The sequence below is a fragment of the Pongo pygmaeus genome, chromosome 1, assembly GCF_028885625.2.
Source record: "Pongo pygmaeus isolate AG05252 chromosome 1, NHGRI_mPonPyg2-v2.0_pri, whole genome shotgun sequence".
In the NCBI taxonomy this organism is placed as follows: domain Eukaryota; kingdom Metazoa; phylum Chordata; class Mammalia; order Primates; family Hominidae; genus Pongo; species Pongo pygmaeus.
Window position 1 is genome coordinate 161019383 of NC_072373.2, and position 27912 is coordinate 161047294.

At 38.3% G+C, this 27912-nt stretch overlaps 1 long non-coding RNA gene across 1 annotated transcript in view; it reads left to right on the forward strand.

The window, feature by feature from the left end:
* The first annotated feature begins 2620 nt into the window (after positions 1-2620).
* The window catches only part of LOC129013822 (uncharacterized), a 39637-nt gene continuing 14345 nt past the window's right edge, over positions 2621-27912 (forward strand). The window contains exons 1-2 of the long non-coding RNA XR_008494085.1: positions 2621-2936; positions 11367-11406. This is a non-coding gene — a long non-coding RNA (uncharacterized LOC129013822). The remainder of the gene's footprint in view (positions 2937-11366; positions 11407-27912) is intronic.

Genomic DNA, 27912 nt, shown 5'->3' on the forward strand with positions numbered 1-27912 from the left:
ATGTGCCAAAACTGTTATCAACACTTTAATTATAACTATTTAATACTCATAATAATCCTATAAGGTAGGTACTATTATTCTTACTGTTTTACAAATGAGATAATTGAAATATAGAGAGCCATTGTCACATGGCTTGAGAGTAGCAGACTGAATATTCAACCCAGGCAATTTTACTCCAAACTGCACTTTTAACTATTATACTACTCTTATTCTGGGGGTGAAATGCCATTTAATAGCGGAGAAAATTTTGTGGCCTACAAAATATGAATGTAGAATAGTGTGGGTTGCTTTGCCTTGGTAAGATGTTCAAGTCTAGCAGCTTTCTCAGTTTTGTGTTGCTGTTTCATGATTCTAGGTAACTTTACAAGGATTCATGCTACATAAAGAATAGTATGTGTGATTGTAAACAATACTTGCCCAAAGCAACGATCACCTCTGTGCTTTGATTTAATCTATTTCCATTCATTTTTTCATTGAACACTCATGCATGGAGTGCCTACTGGATGAAGTGCACAACTTTGGTTATCAAGACATTGTTTCTGAACAGAAGAAGTGCACAGCATATAAGAATATAGAGATATGCAAGAAAACAATTATGATAGTAATCAAATTGGCAATGAAAGCTACCCAGTTGTGTGCTAACTTTTAATGCTCCATAGAATATGTAACTCTGTGTCCCTCAAATTTCCAGCCCTGCTCTTTCACCCACCTGGCCACTCAACTGTTCTGCCTCCTTTGAAACATCTCCAAAGATTCCCAGAAATAGCCAGTGCATGGTTCTTCTAGTACATAAACTGATCTATCAGCTGCAGGGACTTTATCGTAGACACATTGATAAAGCAAGCCACAGGAAGAGAGGCATAACATGGTCCTGTTCTTATAAAATTGCTGGTGGGAACTTCACTGTGGTTACTGTTGATGTTGTTCCTAAGCCACTCTGCTTTTCTGTGCCAGAGTGGGGTAGGAAAATTGCCCCTGCTTTGGTCTTAGTTGAGTTTAATCAATATGGTGTCTGAAACAGAGCCATCGATGCCCAGGGTCTCACAGACTTTCAGAAAAACAGTCTCCAGCCATGACTTTCACTCTTCTCTCTAAAAAGTCAACAACCTATTCAAGGAATTAGGCAGGGAAATATGCTCCATTATTTTCCATTTCTGTTTATCTCTCAAGAGCTTGAAATAACCAGTGAAACAAAAACACAACATTTCCTTCTCCTTTAGCCAAAAAACTAAAAGTCTCATCCAAAATATGCAAATTGTGTCCATCAACCCACTAATAATGCACAGAGCCTGACTTAGGTACAACATCCTGCTACACATAGAACATGGTAAGTGCTATAATGGAGAAATGAACAGTGGTTGAACTCTGGGAGTCATAGAAAGCTTTCTTGAGGTAGTAACTCATAGGCTCAATCTTCAAAAATGAGCAAGAGTTCATTGTTCAACAAAGAGACATTATGGCATGTTGGACAAAGGGAATCAGAAATGCGAAAGGTTGCATGTGTGAAGAAGCTTGGAGTTCTTGGGTGATTGTGGGAAGCATAATATGCTTGGGGCACAAGTTGTGTGACAATGTGTGTATGTGGGAGGCAGCTTGGGAAAGTGAGACTAGAAGAAAAGAATGAGACCAAATTCAGAGTGACAACTATTCTGAGATATTTTCAGTCAAAATTTTTCCAACTGTCTCTCAGTAAAGCTAAATTTCCATCTATCTTTATTCCTAACACACTCTTTAATTCTGTTTAGGGAAGAGGAGAAGAACGATTAAAAGGAGCGTACACTGCAGATGCACAATAAATGCCAACATATTTAATTGATCAGGAACTAGAAGGGCAAACTGAATAATGCAATACAATCTGGGAAGTTTTGTCTTAAGCAGAGTCTTTTCACAGTTTTAAACATGACGATCTTATCACTTGCCTTAGTCAAGTTTCGGTGTTCATTACTTGTTTTTATTTAGACTGAAATAGTGGCCTATGATCCCACAACAAATACACAGTTGAGACTGAGATTACTATTTGGGAGATTTTTGTCATCCACTAATCTGATTTACATTAGGAGAGCTTATTCCTAAACCCTCCATGCTTTTATCCCCATCCCTCATTTTTCCCAGCAAGTTTGTAGGAAAAGCAAGTAGAGCCTTCAGTCTGTGATTTTGTATCAAGTGGAGCTCACCTAGTCCAATAGTTCTAAATGTGAGGGATTCCATTTCTTTCTGACCTCTTTTCCTCAGGCCAGTATGTTGCCGATAAAGAGTAAGGGAGTTCTGGTCGGGCGTGGTGGCTCACGCCTGTAATCCCAGCACTTCGGGAGGCCGAGGCAGGCGGATCACGAGGTCAGGAGATTGAAACTATCCTGGCTGACACGGTGAAACCCCGTTTCTACTAAAAATACAAAAAAATTAGTCGGGCGTGGTGGTGGGCACCTGTAGTCCCAGCTACTCGGGAGGCTGAGGCAGGAGAATGGCGTGAACCCAGGAGGCGGAGCTTGCAGTGAGCCCAGATGGCGCCACTGCACTCCAGCCTGGGCTACAGAGTAAGGGAGTTCTCTGAAAATTTAAATTTCCCCCTGTTTGTTTATTCAGAGATCTAAACTAGAGTGCAGGAACAATTAGGAATTCCACTGTTACCACACATCTAAGCCATGTTCTCCATGCTGTTACCTTCTCATACTCATAGTTTGATCTCTTTCTGCCTAGCTCTCATGTCTGTCTCTAGATTGCTTCAAATCGTAAGAGAAAAGGAATATCATTTATTGCCTCTTGCGAAGTAAATACTCCTGTATTTAACTGATGGGATGAACCAATGATGTCATTTAACAGTTTGTTTGTTGGTGATCTCTACTGCTCAAATCTCATTTACATACACATTTACTCCTTTGAGCTTCACGATAATCCCATGGAATTGGCAAGGCAAAGGCATTATTGACATTTTACAGGTAAGATTCTTTCTCAAATGATGGAGTAGCTCTCTCAGCCTATTTAGCTCTCCGGAACTCGGTGAAGTCCTGGATTCACAGGCCACAATAATAATACAGTAGTAGGATTCTAATATTGGAATTATGGGGACATTGGCATGAAAAAGGGTGGCCTTATGTCTTTGCTCTGGCCCTTCCTCATTAGATTCTTAGGTCAATTACTTCAGCTCTTTGGGCACAAGTCTCCTACTCTGTAACATCGAGATAACAATCACTATCTCTCAGAGTTGTGTAGATTAAATAAGAAAACATATAAATGGCACTACCCCTCTAACATCATTATTGTTTAGTAACAAATGTCAATGGGAAGTACAGTCTGCAAATGAAGGAAAATGGAGATTCAGATATTTATTCCAATGCCTTGCCATGGCCCTCAAATTCAGATTCCTAGAAACAAATTTTTACTTACACCCATATGTGCTTGCATTTCAAGGATTTATTAGTTCTGATCATCTGCTATTAATGCCAAAAAGCTGCTTGAGCTTGGTTGCTTTACAGTCTCTCGTTATAGCTTTGTAAGGTTAGGAAAAAAATCCCTGAAATATCATTGTGGGGCTATATTTATAAATCGTCACAGGTGTTGCTGGACCACTGTGAGCACTCAAATTTATTTTTGTAGTCATGCTCACTTTAATGTAACTTTGGGTCTTTCATTTGGTCAATTAATGACTGTAGTAAAATAATGTGGAAAGTCACATAACACCAATATTCCAATAAAATAATTTGTTAATGTTTAATGTAACAGTAACATTGCTTTAGAAAATATCTAGCAAATGTATTGAACATACATATCCACACCTTCTTCCCAAGAAGGGATTTTGTTGTTCATTGTCATGTTAATGAAACAGTTAAGTTAAAACAGGGGGTCAGATTTAGTTTTTCTTTCCGATATATAAAAATAGTCATGTAATTTGCCCCCTGTCATCAAAAGTAAATGTATTAAGGGAATCAATGGTAAACATTTTTCAGTGTTATCTTCAGCTTCGTTCTTGCTTGCTGTCTGAAAGGAGCTGTTGCTGGGGGAGATGTATATCTTCAAGAATGTTCCTACTTTTGACACTTTGGGTAACTTCAAGAACAGGAGCTTTGAAAATCTAAATTACTCATCTCTATTCTGTATGATTATTGCTGTCATTCAGTTGAATGAAATTAAACTTGCCACTTGCATCATCACACAGAACCAAATTATAGAACATGTTTTTAATAATGATATTTCATTTAATTAAAGAGTAAATAGAATTCTGCTTTGCTTCAATTGTTTGATATAAAATATACAACATTGAATAAAAGGGAAAGCATTAAGTTTCTGTGAGAAATTCAGTAAATAAAATTAAAATTGGAAAGAGGCACTACCCTTAGATGTTATTTATGCAACTATTCTTTTCATTTTATTTACCAAAAAGGCTCACCAAAACCTAGAATTTTCCCACTCCTACTGCCTTGCTAAATTTTGGCCTTGTGTTATGTTTTCATGGTGGTGGGGGAATCTTCTTCTGAAATACTTTTGTTTTTGGAGAGAAGGATGAATAATTTCTAACACAGAGAAAACAATCAGGCAGCCTGGGGCAGATCTTCCTCTTGGTTCTCACACTTTTTTCATGGTACTCATTTTTTAAATGTGTAAATTTCACTTGAAAATTGGGATTAGTGGGTTGTCTTGAAAAGAAATAAAATCTGGTCACACTGAACCCACATTTCTGCATGATCAACCTCAGCAGAAGCTGGGACATGTGAACTCCAACTGCCTAAGTCTCCACCAGGCTCTATTGTCTCTCCATGCCTGCCAGACTGCTTTACTCAGTTAAGATGCTGGAATGACTCCTAAAGGCATGTATGTATACATTTGTAAATAAAAAAAAATTAATTTTTAAACAGCAGACGAATGCTTAAAAGGGAGGGAGAGGCAGCCTCCAAGTCTACCTCTGATTACTTTAAAAATGTTCCTGGAATAGGTGTGATCTTAGGCAATTTTCTCATTTGTAAAACCAGATATAATATTTGTAATTCCTATCTTTTGTGGTTTTATGACAATCACTAAGATGCTGCATATAAAACATTTAGCATAATGACTGGTACTCATAGGTGTGCAATAAATGTTAGCTACAAGTGTTCTATGACAGCAAAATAGATGTAGTTTTAAAAATTGATTTTGAGTTTCTCTGAGTAGCAGATGCCCTGTTTCAGGATCTTTGATTTTCAGTTGCACTGTTCCCATTGAATACACTGGGATAATTGCCAGTGGACATGCTGCCTCTGTCATTCTGGGTGAGATCACTTGGTCTTGAGCTTTGCGCAGGGTAATGAGTGTATTAGGAAAAACTGAAGCAAACATGTGGGTGGATATTTCTTGTCAGAGCTTTGATTTGGATTCCTTGAAGAACAACAGAAATATTCATTATATTTTCATTTCTCAAATGCAAAGAATAGCAGAGTTTCAAAAACAGGAGAGTGAGGCACTATCCTAAAGGAAGTTGTTTTAACACAATTAAAGCAGTCTCTAGGAATCAAGGCATCACAGATATTTTCCTCATTATTTCTCCTGCTCATTATTTGGCACCTTTATTTGTTTTGATCCCTTCCTACAGACTTGCCAATGTTAATTTGCTGCAAATGTGATTTTTGGACCAGCAAAGGGTCTGCAGCTCATGCAGAGCATAATAGATCATTAAATAGATTTCTGATTTACTGCCCTTAATATCTTCTTCAGGAACAGCAATAGAAGCTTGTGGTTGGGGGCGGAGGATCTCTGATTACAATCATGGGTAGAGAAATGGTTTCTTCTGATATTTTTCTTTCAGAGAGACTAAGCAAAACTGCCATACAGTTTAACAGTACCCTTCTTAACTCACTGCAGGTTGCCATAGAAACAGGAATCTCACCTCAACATGAAAGGCATTTAGGAAATCTGTTAGGTTTTAACATTAGCATGATCTAAGCATCCTTGCTCACCACTAACAAGTCTAGCATCTCTTTTAGAATATCATTAATACTCATTAAATTTCCCTGCACATGGTTTTGGAGGTCTTCATATCATATTTGATGTTTCTTTTTATTTTTTTGTGAATGACCATCTTATCAGAGAATATGCATTTTGAGAACTATACTTAGCTCATCTAGCACATGAAATAAGACTCACTTTTGCTTACACTGTTATTTTCACATGATCTAGATTTAGATTTTAATAGAGAATAGCATGATTCCAATGGCAATTAAAAAAAAGTGCTAATACTTGGGAAATTTATTTATAAGAAAGAAGAACCAAGTGGGAATTTTTGTTCTGTAAACAAAGTTTAATATAAAATGCCCCTATGGTTACTTGTCTGTGCAGGGTAACTTTTAGGTTAGCTCTCATATATGAGTTTAGTTTTGCCAAGTAATTTAATTTTAGCATTTGTTTTCTAAGACAGTCTACTTAGGAATCTTAAAACACTTAAAAATCTTTTAAGATTATGTTTCTGGCAAAATCAGTTTGACTTTTTGTTTTGTTGAACTATAAAATGTGATTCAAGAGCCACTAATTTGCTTAAAGCAACTATAGTAATGGCTAAATCACCATTTTCTTCTATTTCACAAAAGAAGGAAAATGTAGGTGTACTTTTAGGGAAAAAATGAGCGAAGATCTATAAATTATGACTCAAAGTCTTCCTTTTTTAAAAATGTGAAACAAAAGAAGTCACTTGTTCAGCAGTCAATCTTCTCCAGTTGACTGTGACTTCCCAAATTGATATATTTCTTCCCCTTATTGAAAAATTTTTAGTGGCTCTCAATGCTTATTCCTGGCATAGAGCAAGTGGCAAGTTGTGATGAACACAGACTTTGGAATGAGAAAGCCCAATTTTAATTCTCAACTCCATTGCTTGCCAATTGGGTGAAATTTCACAAGATACTTTAAGTCCCCTGCACCTCTTTTCATCATAAAGTTGTTATAAGAATTAAGTTAGACAATGCATGTGCTGCACTTAGACTTCTGCTATAAGGCACACATACTGGCACGTAATACAACCTCAGTGAATCCAATTACAAGTAGTATTATTATATTAATTTTATAGCTTGGATAATTCGACAGCACTGTTAAGCCAATATTTCTCTTTTTACTAAAATCAAGTCTCTTAGCAGAACAGCCAACCAGGTATAAATTGGGCTGCTTGTAGTTCTCCTTCTTCTTGCGCTTGTTGTTTACCTTTGGAAAAAGTGGATTAGTAATAAAATGTCCAAAATCCAGAGAATAGATAAGAGAATAAAATATTAAGAAAAAGCACAAACTGGAAACTTGATTTTTAGGTGGGATATTGAAAAAAACCAACCAACCAGTCATTTCTAGTTGAGAAGAGTCAGAGTATGTCTATAAGCAGTTCGTTCATTGGCTTGTGTAGCTTTCGGACCATAATCAATTAGTGCATAATAAATTATTTATCATGAGCAGATCCAGAGTCCTATAGGATTATTCTAATTTGGTGTTTAATTTCTTTTATGTTGAGGTTTAAAGATAAAACAAAGTATATCCCTTTCCAACCCACCTCGAATCAAAAGGAAATAAAGAAAGTAGTAATCAGATGGAGACAAAAAGTCAGTTTAATTAATGACTTAAATAATTAGCTCTTAAGAATGTTGTTTGGGGTAACAGATTTTAAAAACTGTACCCCATTATTAGGCAAATATAAACACCCAGTCCTGGGCAGCACTGGAAGAGAGCAGCCTTCTCTCCTCAGGGGAAGAGATTACCAGTATAAAACTCACAGCAGGAATGAGAAGAACAGAAAGCACGCTCACAGCAGGCAGGTGGCTTCCAAGGACAAAGAAAGGAGAGAGCAACTGAGATGTCTAAGGCCAGTACCTGCTCTGGCCAACAGCAGACAGGAGCATGTATTCTTTGGAGACAAGCAAATACAAAACTAAAGAAGCTATAAGAGAAGGGTCAAGCCATGCATTCTCAGCTTATTTCCCTAAGTACCAATCAGATAAAGAGGTAGTAAGAGAGGCCAGTAAGTCTTAATCCAATGGATGGTAGTCTACCTTAGTGTGAAATAAGTGTGCTGGTTTGCTAGGGTTATCATGACAAAATACCCGACTGGGTGGCGTAAACAAAAGTAATATATTTTGTCACAGTTCTGGAAGCTAGAAGTACAAGATCAAGGTATTGGCAGGTTTTGTTTCTTCTGTGGCCTGTCTCTTTGGCTTGCGGATGGCCACCTTGTCCTTTGTCCTAATGTAGTCCTGGTGTTTCTTCTGTGTGTTTGCACACCCCCAGTCACTCTCTTTCTCTCTCTTTCTGTGCATGTTCAAATTTTCTCTAATAAGGACACCAGTCAGATCGCATTAGGGCCCACTCTATCGGTCTCACTTAACTTAATCCCCCCTTGAAAGGCCCTATCTTTAAATACAGTCACATTTTAAGATACCAGAGGTTAGGGCTTCACTATATAATTTTTGAGGGGATACAGTTTAGCTCATAACAATAAGTTCACCTTAACAGCACAGTAATACCTATAGATTTTTCATTGCAATTAACACTTTGCTAACTTACTTATTTATTTTCATTTTAAAAAATCTTGCCTCTTAGCTTTTTCAGGAGTTAAGGTGCCTTCACAATGAGGATCAAACCTGCAGCTTACAGCTTATAGACTCAATGATGTATGCAAGCAAAATGGGGACTTGCCAAGTCTACCTTAAAATGGCCATTTGCCATACGGTTACTTGATAGACCCATTAAATTCCAGTAAATTCAAAATGTTCCAATGTGGCTAATCATTCCAGCAATGCCAATAAAAATGAAATGTGATGTTCCCCACCCTGTGTCCAGGTGTTCTCATTGTGCAATTCCCACCTATGAGTGAGAACATGCGGTGTTTGGTTTTCTGTCCTTGTGATAGTTTGCTCAGAATGATGGATTCCAGCTTCATCCATGTTAAAAAAAATTATTTTTTTAAATTATAAGAATTACATTTTATTAAAGATTTGTTTTGTTATAGTTCTATGTGATGTGGGATTCTAAAGTCCCATAAAATTTTTCTTCTGGAGAACAGCTTGTTTTAATAAAGCTGAACACTGTTAGAGAGTAAGAATAAAGATAAAGCCTGTTACCTTTGGCACAAATAACTATGAATGAAAAGTAATTAAGTGAAGCTATGAAGAAAAATCATTTGTTCTTTTACAGCATCTTTGTATGGAGACATCAAGAACTTCATAAATGCTCATTAGTTATGTGATGCACTGCACCTTGAAAATTCCCTCTTGTCTTAGTGCATTTTGTGCTACTATATCAGAAGAGACAGACTGGATAATTTACAAAGAAGAGAGATTTCTTACAGTTCTGGAGGCTGGAAGTCCAAGGTGGAGGGACCCACACTGGCAAAAGTTTTTTATGCTGTGTCATCCCACAGCAGAAGGCAGAAGTACAAGAGAGCTCACTAGAGCAAGGGGTGGGGGGTTATCTTGTTTTTACAACAAACCCACTCCAGTGATAATCACATAAATCCATTCATGAGGGCAGATTCCTCATGAATCTTATCACCTTTGAAAGGCCCCGCCCTCAAAACTGTTGCATTGGGGATTAAGCTTCCAATTCATGAACTTTGGAGGACATATTCAAACCATAGTGCCCTGTATTCACATTTAAAATCTTCGGATCTTGCAACCAGACTGTGGAACAAGGAGAATGACATAGAAGCTTTTTCAAGGATATTTAGATCCATGTGTAGGCACCTATGTTCTGCTCACCCTTTGAATATGCTACATAAATTGGGAAGAATTAGGACCAGGTCTTCCCCAGACTTCTGGATCATACTTCAATGCATAGTTAGATAATAGGGAAAAATGAATTAAGAAAAAAAATTCAGCCCCTGTGGTTTTGTGTAAAATTACTGATAGGCCTGGGATGGTGGCTCACGCCTGTAACCTCAGCACTTTGGGAGGCCAAGGCGGGTGGAACAACTGAGGTCAGGAGTTCAAGACCAGCCTGGCTAACACGATGATGCCCTATCTCTACTAATAATACAAAAAATTAGCCAGGTGTGGTAGTGGGCGTGTGTAATCCCAGCTACTCGGTAGGCTGAGGCAGGAGAATTTCTTGAACCCAGGAGGTGGAGGTTGCAGTGAGCCGAGGCTGTGCCATTGCAATCCAGCCTGGACAATAAGAGTGCAACTCTGTTCCAAAAAAAAAAAAAATTACTGATATTAATATTAAGAACTAAGATTAATTGAATCCTAATTCTATAACAGCACTGCTAAAACATTTGAAATTTCATTATTTTAAGCTGCTCTTGCACATAACTACCATGGCACTCTGCAAAGGGCTGACAAAAAGCTAAAACATGGAATGAAACATGGTGTCTGGCCCCATGGTGCTTATAGTCACTGGAAAAGTAGATATTAACAACTATATAACAGCTATAGTACTTGCTCATTAAGTCAAAGTTAGTTATTGAAGAGAAGCACAGCAAGCAAAGGCTCACTATGTCTGGATAATCAAGGAAAGCTTCACGGAGAAGAAGATAGTTAGCATGGATGGTGAAGGATGAGAATTTTACAGCAAAATATTTTCTAAAAGATTGAGGCAGAACATAAGAGAAGGACTGCTTAGTAGAAATATATATGATGAAATATAATGAGTGGAATGTTGGAGGTGAAAAAACAGGTTTTTTTTTTTTTTTGAGACAGAGTCTCGCTCTGTCGCCCAGGCTGGAGTGCAGTGGCGCAATCTCGGCTCACTGCAAGCTCCACCTCCCGGGTTCACGCCATTCTCCTGCCTCAGCCTCCGGAGTAGCTGGGACTACAGGCGCCCGCCACCACGCCCGGCTAATTTCTTTTGTATTTTTAGTAGAGATGGGGTTTCACCATGTTAACCAGGATGGTCTCAATCTCCTGACCTCGTGATCCGCCTGCCTCGGCCTCCCAAAGTGCTAGGATTACAGACATGAGCTACCACGCCCGGCCGGAAAAAACAGTTTGATGTTAGATAATGGAGGGATTTGATAAAGTTTTTGAGAAATGGGAGAAATAACATATGATTTTTGCAACTGGAAGACGTCTGCAAGCATGAGGAGAGTGGCATGTGGATAGGAAAGCAAGTGGTGAACAACTTTTCCTGTGAAAGCATCTACTCGCCAATCTTAGATTTTTCAAGGGCAGCCTGAACATTATGTCCTTTCCCAAGCTAATTTATTTTTATGTACCCAAGAGCTTTGAACATGTAGTCACTTGAATGTAACATCCTCACACATTCCCTCTCCCTTTGAACAGCATAATGTAATCATAACAGGAAAAATTCTAATTTATTTCACCAACAAAAAAATCTAAATTCTTCCTAGTGTATTCTGTTAACATTTATATGCACTTACCTTAAGTTTGTGCTATCTGTTAACTTTAGCATCTTGTCTTCTGTTGTCTTGCCAGACTGTGAACAAGATGCCACCCCCAAATGATGTAGTCAATGGTAAGTAAGCCTTCTTGCCTCTACTTTATAAAATCTTCTCTCTTTTACCTTTGTTTGAATACTATTATTGACATCTCTTGTTTCATCATGCTGGTCATTACATCTTTGACCCATATGCCATTAAAAGTGCAGCCAAGAGTTGGCTCAAAGCCGTTCTCAGATGTTTGAGAGAACTCAGAAATGATCTCAATCAGATTGAGTGGCATCACAGAGGCTTTTCCTCCACTTATTGGCCTAATGAACCTGAGTAGGGATTTTAGCTTCATCCTAGGAATTCTTTCTTTTGAACAAATTCATGATGTTTGTTGATTACTGTTGCTGAAGTAAATTAAAGTACCTGAGTTTTTTATTTTTAATTTCAACTTTAATTTTAGATACAAGGGGTGTATGTGCAGGTTTGCCACATGGGTATATCACACCAAGGTAGTGAGCACAGTACCCAATTGGTAGTTTTTCAACCCATATCATCCCTGCCTCCCGCCTCTAGTAGTCTATAGTGTCTATCGTTCCTGTTAACATCCATGTGTGCTCAATGTTTAGCTCTCACTTATAAGTGAGAACATGCAGTATTTGGTTTTCTGTTCCTTTTTTAATTCACTTAGGATATGGCCTGCAGCTCCATCTATGTTGCTGCAAAGGACATGATTTCATTCTTTTCTTACGGTTGTGTAGTACTCTATAATATATACTAATATGTGCCACGTTTTCTTTATCCAATTCCCCATTGATGGGTACCTAGTCTTTGCTATTGTGAATAGTGTGACAAGAAACTTAGGAGCAGGCATCTGTTTGGTGTAACAATCTATTTTCCTTTGGGTATATACCCAGTAATGAGATTGCTGCGTTACGTTATTTGAGAAATCTCCAAATTGCTTTCCACGGTGGCTGAACTAATTTACATTCCCACTAACAATGTATAAGTGTTCTCTTTTTTCCACATCCTCACCAGCATCTGTTGTTTTTTACTTTTTAATAATAACCATTCTGACTGGTATGAGATGGTATCTCATTGTGGTTGATTTGCATTTCTCTGTTGATTAGTGATAATAAGCATTAGACCCTTACCTTTCACCATTTACAAAAATTAACTCAAGATGAATTAAAAATGTAAACATAAGACCTCAAACTATAAAAATCCTAAAAGAAAACCTAGAAAACACCCTCCTCAACACTGGGCTTGGCAAAGAATCTTTGGCTAAGTCCTCAAAAGCAACTGCAACAAAAACAAAAATTGACAAGTGGGGCCAACTAAAGATGTTCTGTACAGCAAAAGAAATTATCAACACAATAAACAGATAGCCTACAGAAAAGCTGAAAATATTTACAAACTATGCATCTGACAAATGTCTAATATCCAGAATCTATAAGGAACTTAAATCAACAAGCAAAAAATAAATAACCTTGGCTGGGTGCGTTGGCTCACACCTGTAATCCCAGCACTTTGGGAGGCCGAGGCGGGCGGATCAAGAGGTCAGGAGATTGAGACCATCCTGGCCAACATAGTGAAACCCTGTCTCTACTAAAAATATAAAAATTAGCTGGGCCTGGTGGTACATGCCTGTAATCCCAGTTACTCGGGAGGCTGAGGCAGGAGAATAGATTGAACTAGGGAGTCAGAGGTTGCAGTGAGCTGAGATTGCACCACTGCACTCCAGCCTGGTGACAGAGCGAGACTCCATCTCAAAATAATAATAATAATAATACACCTGTAATCCCAGCACTTTGGGAGGCTGAGGCAGGCAGATCACGAGGTCAGGAGATCAAGACCATCCTGGCTAACACGTGAAACCCCGTCTCTACTAAAAATACAAAAAATTAGCCGGGCATGGTGGCGGGTGCCTGTAGTCCCAGCTACTCGGGAGGCTGAGGTAGGAGAATGGCGTGAACCTGGGAGGCAGAGCTTGCAGTGAGCCGAGATCACACCACTGCACTCCAGCCTGGGCAACAGAGTGAGACGCTGTCTCAAAAAAAAATAATAATAATAAAAAAAAATTTAAAAATGGGCAAAGGACATGAACCAACACTTTTCAAAAGAAGACATTCAAACAGCTTACACACATGAGAAAACATTGTGTTTTTTACATGTATTGGCATATCATAATTTTTGATTGATCTTTACCCAATGATGACATTAAAATATATGGAATTCTTAGTGTATTGCCTCTGGTATACCAAAATACGTAACTGACATCCGTCTCACTGGTATCTGAAACTTAACATGTCCCAACACAACTTCTCCTGTTGCTTCCAACCGCTGTCTTCTCCATTTCATTAAATGGAACCACTATTCACCTACTTGACCAAAACTTAACACTTAGGAATCATTCTATGCTCCTTTTTTTCCCCTATACATTAAATGCAATCTGTCACCAAGTCAAGTCAGTTTTATTCTTAAAATATGTTTTAAATTTAACCTCTTGCTACCACCTTCATTGCTACTTGCCAAGTAAAAACAACCTGGATTGCTTCGGAATCCTTCCAGTTAATGTCTCTGCTTTTAATCTTGTTCCCTCCATTTATTCTCAATACAGAAGCAAAGGAATTCAGCTTTTAAACATATAAATTAGATCATATTCTGATTGCTCAAAATCTCCCAATGCTCCAATACCTTCCTGTTGCAGTCAGAAAAAATATATCAGCTTCATTCCATGGTGCACATCTAGGGCCCATCACCCACTCCCAAATATCTGGGCAAACTAATTAGGAAGCTCAGCTGCTCTCTCCTTTGATGCAGGTAAAAGATTCAAATCAAGATCTGTGCCCCAGCCCCAAGCCTAACCACAATTTAAAACTCCAAGCCAGTCTCCTTTTCTTGTTCTGTGAAGCCATCTGTGGGCCAGCTTGGGAAGTCTACCTTGCTCTCTCAAAAAAACCTTATTATATAAGTAATAAATCTATTAAAGCTTATTATATAAGTAATAAATCTATTCATATTCTCTTGGTGTGTGTGCATGTGTGTGTGTGTGTGTTCACCATTGGTCTTGACATCCAAAGCAAATTTGGGTGTGGATTCATCCTGCTTTTGTACAATAACTATCTAACAATGAAGGAATGAATAAATGATTCTTTCTGTGTGCTTTGTCTTCTAAAACTATTCCAAAATAAACTGTTCTCTAATCCATTATTTTTTAACATGTTCTTTGTATGTTTGTTCTCTTGTATGCCCTATGAAGGTTCTATTAATATCTGTACATCCATCTATGTATCTATGTATGTATGTATGTATGTATGTATGTATGTATGTATCTATCTATCTATCTATCTATCTATCTATCTATCTATCTCTATCTTCTCTCTTTCCTCATCAACCTGGAGTTATCATACTTGCCTCATTTACTTTTGGTGCTGTGTATAACTTTCACTCCAATTTCTTCATAATTAAAATTAATTGGAGGACCCCCCATAATTTCTGCTTAAATGTTTAGAGTTTGGGGCTTATTACTTCTTCTGCGAGTTTTTTTTACATCATTTATCACCAAGTATTACCACTCCTGGATATTTTGAATGGAGAGAGAACCTTCTTTCCTATTTATCAACCTGCTTGCTATTAAGAACAATTTGTCTGTTCTAATGGGAATTTGATCTCCTTGTATTTATCTCTGTCAAATTTTCCAGCTTTTGAAATAAATTTCAACTACTATCATATTATGGTCAGAAAACACAATGTTTCTTTCTTTATTACAGTATCTGTTTACATAAACTATATCACTTTCCTTGGGGATTACTTCACATTTTTGATAATACTGACCAACATATGAGCATAGATATTCAAATCTGGATTCTGTAATCCCATTCATGTACAAATCATACCTAAATGTGTAGTTCCTCTGATCACTTGTTTATTTCTAAACCTAAAGCCCAGAAGTAGGTAGATTTACTTCATGTTTCATGCTCTAAGTTGTACACAGAGCAAGTACTATGCTCTCTAGGCAATCTTCTCTCTCTTGCATTTCTGGTCCAAGCCTAATGTTCATTCTTGTCTTATAATAGCTGTGGCATTTCTCCTGATATTTTATGTCTTTCTAAAAGGAACATATGAAAAACTACTCCTCTCTTTGGTTTGGTGATTAGTGCTTTTCCGTCATTTCAGGACCCATTTGCTATCACAAGGCCTTCCCTTTTCCTGTGGTTAATAATCTATAAGAGTATTTCTAACAATCTAGAATATTATGACTAGATGAAATAGTCTGTTTGTCAGGAGCATCGTTCTCATTAGGTCATGTGCACTCAACGCATGTAACTTGCTTACATTACGTGGTTAACTCACTTACATTCTCTGAGGAATACTTCAGAGCTCTTCACAAGAAAGAATGCCTGGTGGCCATTCTAGTACACTGAAATGATCTCAAGAGATGACATATATCATTAATAAGAACCCTAAACATAATCTCTTATCAAAACTTTTTTTCTTCAATTTTTTTGTGGTTAGAGACTGATCAGAGAGGGGCCTGCTGGGCTGATCAGGCAAAGCTTTATCCTGAGGCTGGATCATGACCGAAGTCCTCTGCTTCATCAGTCTAGAAACACACTCTGATTGATGCCCTCTGAAGTGAGGAAGCTAAGACTTCTACTCACAAGAGACTGAGAAAAATGTTTTTCTGTTAATAAATAAAATGAGATAAAACTCACCAAAGGAGCAGAATATTTGATTTACACATTCTGTTCTTCTGAGAACAGCCATATGAGAAACTATGACCGCAAGGGGTATTGTTAAGGCCAGTATAATAGACCTTTAATACTGTGATAAACACCTCCACTGTTGGGTCAAACATGCCAAGTGAGTTTCAGGCCTTCCCTTGGAAAGTGGTGGAATGCAGACCACTTTCTCTCTGTTAACATATTCTTTCATGAGACAATAGCTTAAAAATAATAGCTACCTTCTATTAAGTTTCTACAATGTTATTAATGTCTTAATATAATAACAGTTAACACTTTCAAATACCTACTATACTGCAGGCATAAGGAACTCGCTTATCTTCACAACAACCTTATGAAGTAGGTACTTTTTACAATCTGCATTTTTAAAGATACACTGAGAAATGAGTACTCTTCACAGAAGAATGTATAAAATGTGAATAATGACAAAATGAACACCTAAGTATTCACTATCCCTCTTAAGAAATAAAACACACATCACCTTCCTCTCCTGTCCCATCTTACTGAACCATTATTTTGAATGTGTTAATAACTTCTTTCTTCCCTAAGGCTTTCTTTTTTTTTTACTTTATCCTGAATATCAATATAGGATTTCATGTTTTCTGTGAATTGCTGATATCTTCTCCCATTTTCTGGCTTTTTTCTGTTCACTGTATCCTTCATAATTAATTTTAATGCAGTCAAATTTATCAATTTTTCTCTTTGTGATTTACAGCCTATGTTTCTTGTTGAAAAAAGTTCTACTCATTTTTGAGTTTATAATGATGATATTCCATATTGCTTTCAAAAGGCTTTATAGTTTTGACTTTCACCCCCTGGAAATGATTTTTATGAATGATGTGACATATAGAAAATCATTTACATTTTACAGACGAAAAAAAATGACACAAGGTGATTAATTGCCTCGCTCAAGGTTCACAGATGGTAAATCATAGAGCTTGAAATTGAACCCAGGCAGTCTCGCTCTGGATGCTGCCTCCTCAGGTGTAACTACAGCAACTATACAGATGCAGTAATGGATATTGAGGGAAATGAAGTGACTTGTCTAAAGTAACACAATCAGTAAGAGCTACCTACAGAGAATATGCAAAATTCAACATGCTTTATACCAGAGTTCATACATTTTCCTTACTATGGCCCATCTTCCTGGCACCACATCCTGGTCTTATGATTCTGTTTCTACAAAGTCTCCTTTCTCTTTGCTTTGGGGAACCATTTTACTCTTTAGTTACTTTTGCAGAGAGCTGGTTTTAGCCATATTCTTTCTACGTAACTGGTTTAACCCACAAAGTAAAAATTTCTCTCTTAATTCTGAATTCATCTGATGTCATGTTTCTCTGAATTTATCACAGTCTTATTTCTTAGTCTGAATTTATATGTAATTTTTACCTCTTAGAGTCCCGTCTGCTGACCTTCCAATATTGTACATTCAAATGCTATTTATAGCAGATCATCTTACTCTCAGCTTCTTGTTACCTCTTTTTCAATGATTGCAATTAACACTTCAAGGATTTCTTTGATGTCACTCCTTTCCTCCTCCTTGGGCTCATCTTTTACTGCTTCTTCCATTTAATTCACACTCAGCTAGTTCTATACAAGTCAAAGATAATAGCTGACTCTTCCCTGCCATGCCTTGCTAGGACAGAGATAAAGGTAAACTTTTTGATAAAAGTTGTCCACTGTTTCTTACTCTTAAAGATGAATTATAAATGCTCAGTTTTGTGGTTAGTTTGGCTTTCAATGAAGCAAACCTAAGTCATTTCTGGAGTTTTTGAAGGTCTGTGATTCAGCCTAAATTAGCTCTAAGTACAATTGTCATGCATACAAATTACTCTTTTGGTTTTGCTAATACATCTCTCCCTGCTCAAAATGCCATTTGTCCTATGGTCACCTACTGAAATTCTGCTCATAATTTATTTTTTATTTTTTTTTACTTTATTTATTTATTTATTATTATTATACTTTAGGTTTTAGGGTACATGTGCACAATGTGCAGGTTAGTTACATATGTATACATGTGCCATGCTGGTGCACTGCACCCACTAACTCGTTATCTAGCATTACGTATATCTCCCAGTGCTATCCCTCCCCCCTCCCCCCACCCCACAACAGTCCCCAGAGTGTGATTTTCCCCTTCCTGTGTCCATGTGTTCTCATTGTTCAATTCCCACCTATGAGTGAGAATATGCGGTGTTTGGTTTTTTGTTCTTGTGATAGTTTACTGAGAATGATGATTTCCAATTTCATCCATGTCCCTGCAAAGGACATGAACTCATTATTTTTTATGGCTGCATAGTATTCCATGGTGTATATGTGCCACATTTTCTTAATCCAGTCTATCATTGTTGGACATTTGGGTTGGTTCCAAGTCTTTGCTGTTGTGAATAATGCCACAATAAACATACGTGTGCATGTGTCTTTATAGAAGCATGATTTATAGTCCTTTGGGTATATACCCAGTAATGGGATGGCTGGGTCAAATGGAATTTCTAGTTCTAGATCCCTGAGGAATCGCCACATTGACTTCCACAAGGGTTGAACTAGTTTACAGTCCCACCAACGGTGTAAAAGTGTTCCTATTTCTCCACATCCTCTCCAGCACCTGTTGTTTCCTGACTTTTTAATGATCGCCATTCTAACTGGTGTGAGATGGTATCTCATTGTGGTTTTGATTTGCATTTCTCTGATGGCCAGTGATGGTGAGCATTTTTTCATGTGTCTTTTGGCTGCATGCATGTCTTCTTCTGAGAAGTGTGTTCATATCCTTCGCCCACTTTTTGATGGGGTTGTTTGTTTTTTTCTTGTAAATTTGTTGGAGTTCATTGTAGATTCTGGATATTAGCCCTTTGTCAGATGAGTAAGTTGTGAAAATTTTCTCCCATTTTGTAGGTTGCCTGTTCACTCTGATGGTAGTTTCTTTTGCTGTGCAGAAGCTCTTGAGTTTAATTAGATCCCATTTGTCAATTTTGGCTTTTGTTGCCATTGCTTTTGGTGTTTTAGACACGAAGTCCTTGCCCATGCCTATGTCCTGAACGGTAATGCTTAGGTTTTCTTCTAGGGTTTTTATGGTTTTAGGTCTAACGTTTAAGTCTTTAATCCATCTTGAATTGATTTTTGTATAAGGTGTAAGTAAGGGATCCAGTTTCAGCTTTCTACATATGGCTAGCCAGTTTTCCCAGCACCATTTATTAAATAGGGAATCCTTTCCCCATTGCTTGTTTTTGTCAGGTTTGTCAAAGATCAGATAGTTGTAGATATGCAGCGTTATTTCTGAGGGCTCTGTTCTGTTCCATTGATCTATATCTCTGTTTTGGTACCAGTACCATGCTGTTTTGGTTACTGTAGCCTTGTAGTATAGTTTGAAGTCAGGTAGCATGATGCCTCCAGCTTTGTTCTTTTGGCTTAGGATTGACTTGGCGATGCAGGCTCTTTTTTGGTTCCATATGAACTTTAAAGTAGTTTTTTCCAATTCTGTGAAGAAAGTCATTGGTAGCTTGATGGCGATGGCATTGAATCTGTAAATTACCTTGGGCAGTATGGCCATTTTCACGATATTGATTCTTCCTACTCATGAGCATGGAATGTTCTTCCATTTCTTTGTATCCTCTTTTATTTCCTTGAGCAGTGGTTTGTAGTTCTCCTTGAAGAGGTCCTTCACATCCCTTGTAAGTTGGATTCCTAGGTATTTTATTCTGTTTGAAGCAATTGTGAATGGGAGTTCACTCAAGATTTGGCTCTCTGTTTGTCTGTTGTTGGTGTATAAGAATGCTTGTGATTTTTGCACATTGATTTTGTATCCTGAGACTTTGCTGAAGTTGCTTATCAGCTTAAGGAGATTTTGGGCTGAGACGATGGGGTTTTCTAGATATACAATCATGTCGTCTGCAAACAGGGACAATTTGACTTCCTCTTTTCCTAATCGAATACCCTTTATTTCCTTCTCCTGCCTAATTGCCCTGGCCAGAACTTCCAACACTATGTTGAATAGAAGTGGTGAGAAAGGGCATCCCTGTCTTGTGCCAGTTTTCAAAGGGAATGCTTCCAGTTTTTGCCCATTCAGTATGATATTGGCTGTGGGTTTGTCATAGATAGCTCTTATTATTTTGAGATACGTCCCATCAATACCTAATTTATTGAGAGTTTTTAGCATGAAGGGTTGTTGAATTTTGTCAAAGGCCTTTTCTGCATCTATTGAGATAATCTTGTGGGTTTTGTCTTTGGTTCTGTTTATATGCTGGATTACATTTATAGATTTGGGTATATTGAACCAGCCTTCTATCCCAGGGATGAAGCCCACTTGATCATGGTGGATAAGCTTTTTGATGTGCTGCTGGATTCAGTTTGCCAGTATTTTATTGAGGATTTTTGCATCAATGTTCATCAAGAGATAAAATTCTCTTTTTTTGTTGTGTCTCTGCCAGGCTTTGGTATCAGGATGATGCTGGCCTCATAAAATGAGTTAGGGAGGATTCCCTCTTTTTCTATTGATTGGAATAGTTTCAGAAGGAATGGTACCAGCTTCTCCTTGTACCTCTGTTTGAACTTGGCTGTGAATCCGTCTGGTCCTGGACTTTTTTTGGTTGGTAAGCTATTAATTATTACCTCAATTTCAGAGCCTGTTATTGGTCTATTCAGAGATTCAACTTCTTCCTGGTTTAGTCTTGGGAAAGTGTATGTGGCGAGGAATTTATCCATTTCTTCTAGATTTTCTAGTTTATTTGCGTAGAGGTGTTTGTAGTATTCTCTGATGGTAGTTTGTATTTCTGTGGGATCGGTGGTGATATCACCTTTATCATTTTTTATTGCATCTATTTGATTCTTCTCTCTTTTTTTCTTTATTAATCTTGCTAGCAGTCTATCAATTTTGTTGATCCTTTCAAAAAACAAGCTCCTGGATTCATTAATTTTTTGAAGGGTTTTTTGTGTCTCTATTTCCTTCAGTTCTGCTCTGATTTTAGTTATTTCTTGCCTTCTGCTAGCTTTTGAATGTGTTTGCTCTTGCTTTTCTAGTTCTTTTAATTGTGATGTTAGGGTGTCTATTTTGGATCTTTCCTGCTTTCTGTTGTGGGCATTTAGTGCTATAAATTTCCCTCTACACACTGCTTTGAATGCATCCCAGAGATTCTGGTATCTTGTGTCTTTGTTCTCGTTGGTTTCAAAGAACGTCTTTATTTCTGCCTTCATTTCGTTATGTACCCAGTCGTCATTCAGGAGCAGGTTGTTCAGTTTCCATGTAGTTGAGCAGTTTTTAGTGAGATTCTTAATCCTGAGTTCTAGCTTGATTGCACTGTGATCTGAGAGATAGTTTGTTACAATTTCTGTTCTTTTACATTTACTGAGGAAAGCTTTACTTCCAAGTATGTGGTCAATTTTGGAATAGGTGTGGTGTGCTGCTGAAAAAAATGCATATTCTGTTGATTTGGGGTGGAGAGTTCTGTAGATGTCTATTAGGTCTGCTTGGCGCAGAGCTGAGTTCAATTCCTGGGTATCCTTGTTGACTTTCTCTCTCGTTGATCTGTCTAATGTTGACAGTGGGGTGTTAAAGTCTCCCATTATTAATGTGTGGGAGTCTAAGTCTCTTTGTAGGTCACTCAGGACTTGCTTTATGAATCTGGGTGCTCCTGTATTGGGTGCATATATATTTAGGATAGTTAGCTCTTCTTGTTGAATTAATCCCTTTACCATTATGTAATGGCCTTCTTTGTCTCTTTTGATCTTTGTTGGTTTAAAGTCTGTTTTATCAGAGACTAGGATTGCAACCCCTGCCTTTTTTTGTTTTCCATTTGCTTGATAGATCTTCCTCTATCCTTTTATTTTGAGCCTATGTGTGTCTCTGCACATGAGATGGGTTTCCTGAATACAGCACACTGATGGGTCTTGACTCTTTATCCAATTTGCCAGTCTGTGTCTTTTAATTGGAGAATTTAGTCCACTTACATTTAAAGTTAATATTGTTATGTGTGAATTTGATCCTGTCATTATGATGTTAGCTGGCTATTTTGCTCGTTAGTTGATGCAGTCTCTTCCTAGTCTCAATGGTCTTTACATTTTAGCATGATTTTGCAGCGTCTGGTACCGGTTGTTCCTTTCCATGTTTAGCACTTCCTTCAGGAGCTCTTTTAGGGCAGGCCTGGTGGTGACAAAATCTCTCAGCATTTGCTTGTCTGTAAAGTATTTTATTTCACCTTCACTTATGAAGCTTAGTTTGGCTGGATATGAAATTCTGGGTTGAAAATTCTTTTCTTTAAGAATGTTGAATATCGGCCCCCACTCTCTTCTGGCTTGTAGAGTTTCTGCCGAGAGATCCGCTGTTAGTCTGATGGGCTTCCCTTTGAGGGTAACCTGACCTTTCTCTCTGGCTGCCCTTAACATTTTTTCCTTCATTTCAACTTTGGTGAATCTGACAATTATGTGTCTTGGAGTTGCTGTTCTCAAGGAGTATCTTTGTGGTGTTCTCTGTATTTCCTGAATCTGAATGTTGGCCTGCCTTGCTAGATTGGGGAAGTTCTCCTGGATAATATCATGCAGAGTGTTTTCCAGCTTGGTTCCATTCTCCCCGTCACTTTCAGGTACACCAATCAGACGTAGATTTGGTCTTTTCACATAGTCCCATATTTCTTGGAGGCTTTGCTCATTTCTTTTTATTCTTTTTTCTCTAAACTTCCCTTCTTGCTTCATTTCATTCATTTCATCTTCCATTGCTGATACCCTTTCTTCCATTTGATCGCATCAGCTCCTGAGGCTTCTGCATTCTTCACGTAGTTCTCGAGCCTTGGTTTTCAGCTCCATCAGCTCCTTTAAGCACTTCTCTGTATTGGTTATTCTAGTTATACATTCTTCTAAATTTTTTTCAAAGTTTTCGACTTCTTTGCCTTTGGTTTGAATAACCTCCCGTAGCTCGGAGTAATTTGATCATCTGAAGCCTTCTTCTCTCAGCTGGTCAAAGTCATTCTCCGTCCAGCTTTGTTCCGTTGCTGGTGAGGAACTGCATTCCTTTGGAGGAGGAGAGGCACTCTGCTTTTTAGAGTTTCCAGTTTTTCTGCTCTGTTTTTTCTCCATCTTTGTGGTTTTATCTACTTTTGGTCTTGATGATGGTGATGTACAGATGGGTTTTGGTGTGGATGTCCTTTCTGTTTGTTAGTTTTCCTTCTAACAGACAGGACCCTCAGCTGCAGGTCTGTTGGAGTACCCGGCCGGCCATGTGAGGTGTCAGTCTGCCCCTGCTGGGGGGTGCCTCCCAGTTAGGCTGCTCGGGGGTCAGGGGTCAGGGACCCACTTGAGGAGGCAGTCTGCCCGTTCTCAGATCTCCAGCTGCGTGCTGGGAGAACCACTGCTCTCTTCAAAGCTGTCAGACAGGGACATTTAAGTCTGCAGAGGTTACTGCTGTGTTTTTGTTTGTCTGTGCCCTGCCCCCAGAGGTGGAGCCTACAGAGGCAGGCAGGCCTCCTTGAGCTGTGGTGGGCTCCACCCAGTTCGAGCTTCCTGGCTGCTTTGTTTACCTAAGCGAGCCTGGGCAATGGCGGGCGCCCCTCCCGCAGCCTCGCTGCTGCCTTGCAGTTTGATCTCAGACTGCTGTGCTAGCAATCAGTGAGACTCCGTGGGTGTAGGACCCTCTGAGCCAGGTGCGGGATATTAATCTCCTGGTGCGCCGTTTTTTCAGCCCGTCGGAAAAGCGCAGTATTTGGGTAGGGGTGACCCGATTTTCCAGGTGCCGTCTGTCACCCCTTTCTTTGACTAGGAAAGGGAACTCCCTGACCCCTTGCGCTTCCCGAGTGAGGCAATGCCTCGCCCTTCTTCGGCTCGCGCACGGTGCGCGCACCCACTGACCTGTGCCCACTGTCTGGCACTCCCTAGTGAGATGAACCCGGTACCTCAGATGGAAATGCAGAAATCACCCGTCTTCTGCGTTGCTCACACTGGGAGCTGTAGACCGGAGCTGTTCCTATTCGGCCATCTTGGCTCCCCCTGAAATTCTGCTCATAATTTAAAGTCCAAGTCAGATATCACCTCCCTGTGGGTACTTTTCTGATCAGCCAAAGCAGAATCCAGTGCATAACCAAAGCATTTCACATCACTCTTAGCTTAATATATTCAGTTTTGGAATACTTTAGTATTATACATATGGAGTCTCCCGATATATTGCAAGTTCCTTGAGGAAAACAACCTAAAACTTATTTTAGGTAACTTTAACTACAGTAATCTTTCTTGTTGGGATTATAGTTTTCTAATGAGAATTTTATAGGGCCTATTGTAATATCTTTGAAGGTATGTATTAAGCTTAAATGAATGACATGATTAGGTGAGCTGAATAATACTTTCTTCCTTCATGAAATTATTTAGGATTTACTCTATACTTGGAATTGTGTCTTGCAGTAAAGATAATAGCATGAATATAATGCAAGTTCTGTCTCATAGACTGCTGAGGTAGATAGATGAGAAAACAAAAGAGAGGCCATGTGGTGTCATGGAAATGCCCATGCTTGAGTGCCAGCACAGCTGCTTGGTTACCAGCTTTGGCGTGTGCTAGTGGTAGAGGCTTGGATATGCCTTCTAATCTAATGGTGCCTAAAAGTTTTCATTTGCAAAATGAAGGGAATAAATTTTCAGCTTTTGGAACGCTTTTAGGTATAGAGATAATGCACAATTATCGATAGATGAAAACCATTATTATTATTACTATTATTATTATAGCATAATATAAAATATTAGCTAATGTGAAAGCAGTCAAGATTGTTTTAAACCAATTCAGACTGGAGGATTAATTTAGATGACTAAGTTAATACAGTGGTATGTCCACCAAAACCAGACTTGTCCTTGGGACACTGTCTGCTTGTAGAAAGAACTACTGTCAAGAGCCCTTTAAATTTCATATGCAAGAGAATAGGGAAGTAGATAAAAGTTATTTAATGATTGCTATCTGTCACATTCTTATTAGTAGCCCTATAAAGGCCATTATAAGGTTTTAATATGTTCTCCACCGGCATAATAGCTATGTGAATAAATGGGCATTATAATCCCCCTATTACAGACGTAGAAACTGAGATTCAGAGAAGTTCAGTGTCTTACTTCCACACAACACCTCTGATATTGTAGTCTAAAAAGGCTAATTATATTTCAAGAAAAGCATGTGTGTGTTTGTGTTTAGCCGTTTTACCAGGGAGCATATTATTAAATAATGACTTTGAACATCTTCCCTTATTAACTCCATTTCAGGTGTGTTTTGGGAACAGTGTCATCTTTTTGTTGCACCAAATGACACATAATGTACTATCCAGGATAACAACTGAAACCTAAAGTGTTCTTTAAAAAATTCCAATCTGATTTTTTAGAATGTAGTGGGCCTATGACTACTGGCAAATGGAGGTAATCTTTGCCCTTCTAGATAAGCAGGTAGCTGATGTGCCTCTTACATAGTGGAATAGAAGACTATTATTTCTAGATGAAATAGTCTGTCTGTTGGGAGCATCATTCTCATTATGTAATCTAGGCTGAGTTGATGCAAAGGGTATAATTAAGCATCGCTACAAATTTTGTCTGTGCCTCCTGTGGTAAAGCAAAGGCTAGTCCTATTGCTTTCTTTTCTTTGAATTACTGGAACATTTTTGGCTGTACTTTATATTTCATATATACTGTGATGAAGTCAGGCTTTCAATATTATAGTCTTTTAATTGAAGAAATAGCCAAAATTTTTATGAAATAATATTACTGTATATTTAACACTGAATTATGTTCTTCTCCTTTACTAAAAATTTGTGAAAATGAAGGTTCTTACCTGTATTAGTAATATTATAGTATAAATATATTATATTTATGTTATATATATTTGTGTACTATATGTCTTAAATATGTATAAGTACTTAATTACATATGTATAAATATATACATATGTAGCCTCTTAAAGTAGTCTTTTCAACAAAATAATCAACAAGATAATAAATAATGAGTAGAACTCAAAGTATTTTTGAACACAGTTATAAATATGTTCAAGTCTTCAAATTTGAGGAACACTCTGCTAGTATTTTTAATACTAAACATGAACATGACATATAAAAAGGAATATATTTGTCCATGGAAAATAATAGAAGACTATTCTGAGGTGATACCTATCATAACTGGAGTGACCTCACTATATGGCATACTTAAGCCTTGGCAACAAGGACAGTGAGTTGAGGAAAGAAATTAGAATTAAAGGAGACAGGGCCTGGCTCTGTGACACTGAGTCTAGTCAACATGCAAGCCCTGGCACGGTTTGGGCGGATGTCAGCACCTTTGCTTGGGGCACATGGAGACAAGAAGAATGTCAAATCTGGCCTGTGTGGCAGTGTGAAGGGCTGTTAACTGATATAATCTAGTTGTTGGTCTAAGGACAATGTCATGTATCTTACAGCCTTGGGTAGAAAATCAAGGAGACATCAAAGAGAGGAAAATAATCACCTGGTAAGAGCTGCACAGGTTTCACAACCGTGTTGGTTTCAGGAAAGATCATTGTCTCATCAGGCAAATGGAACAGGCCTGCCTTGTCCTCTGGAAGTAAGTGTCAACATGCTGTAGGAGTCAGGGAGCAGAGAAAACTGTGACTTGGAATCTACCTGATCTTAACCAAACGCATATCTATTGGCACACCAGACACTGGGCCTACTTATTACACAATCCAAAGCCCATCACATGATAAACATAGAGCTTCTTACATAGCCTCTGACTTTGCCATAATTGGCTCAGAGAAAGGGGCAGGTGAAGAGGGGTTCGGAAAGGCAGAGTCAGCTAGAAATTAAGTTCACCTAAAACTGCAGCCTGTTACTCTTCTACCAGATAATATCAGAGAATAGAAATGAGAAATGGGATAATGAATAGCCATTGCTCCACTTGCAGCTGATACAATAATTAGAGATTTCCCAAACTGAAAAACAAAATCTCCCTGCCTGAATGTCCAACTCAGGCTTCTTAGGGATCAATAAATACTTGAAAGAAAGATTACCAAATGAAGGTAGGAAACAAGCTACCTTAGACTAAAGAACAAAGACAAAAGCAATCTTCATTTTTGTAATTTTTTTCCCATAACTAAACATTCCCAAATGCTTTACAAAGCTTTTAACTGCATGCTAGCAGCAGAGGAAATGCTGGTACTGCTATGTGCCAGCTTTAGCCTACACAGCGCAGGGAACGTCAAATGAACTCACTAGCTATAAGGGATTTGCAGAAAACTCACTCGATCTCTTCTCTTGGAAAGCACACCTTCTCATTTCCAAGCACCCACACATTTAATGGGGAATAAAGTGGCCTATCTACACTGCATCCATCAAGTAGTCATAAAGAGAGGAAAGTAGTCAAGATGGGGTGATAAAAGTGGGTGACACTTGCAACCTAAGATTCCAGTTAGAACCTTGTGATGCAAATATAGGCAGGGCTAGAAAACAGCTAGAGTCATTTGCATCCACAGAAAAAGACCTGAGCACCAAGTAGGGTATGAGAGTAGAGGGCAGGGAAGCTTTAGAGAACTTCAGCTGGAAAGAGACAGAATTGGCAAGACCTAGGGTATATAAAATGGTCCAGAAACATTTTAGGTTTCTCTTTTTAAAGGTTGGCCTACATTTCAGCACACCCACTCTCTTTAGATCTGTAGGTAACAAAGAGCTCCCACAAGCCCTTTCTCATCTGGCCCTTAGTGCAGGGACAGCGTGACTAACCAGACCCTGAAATAATTCAACTGTGAACTTAGATGAGTCAAGGCCTGGAAGCCTGAAACCCTAAGGCTCACTGGGAGAATTGCTTATATTTTAGTATAATAGGATTTTGAATAACTGTGTGGACACAGCAAGAGATGAGACTCTATATTATGCAAGAACCTTGGGA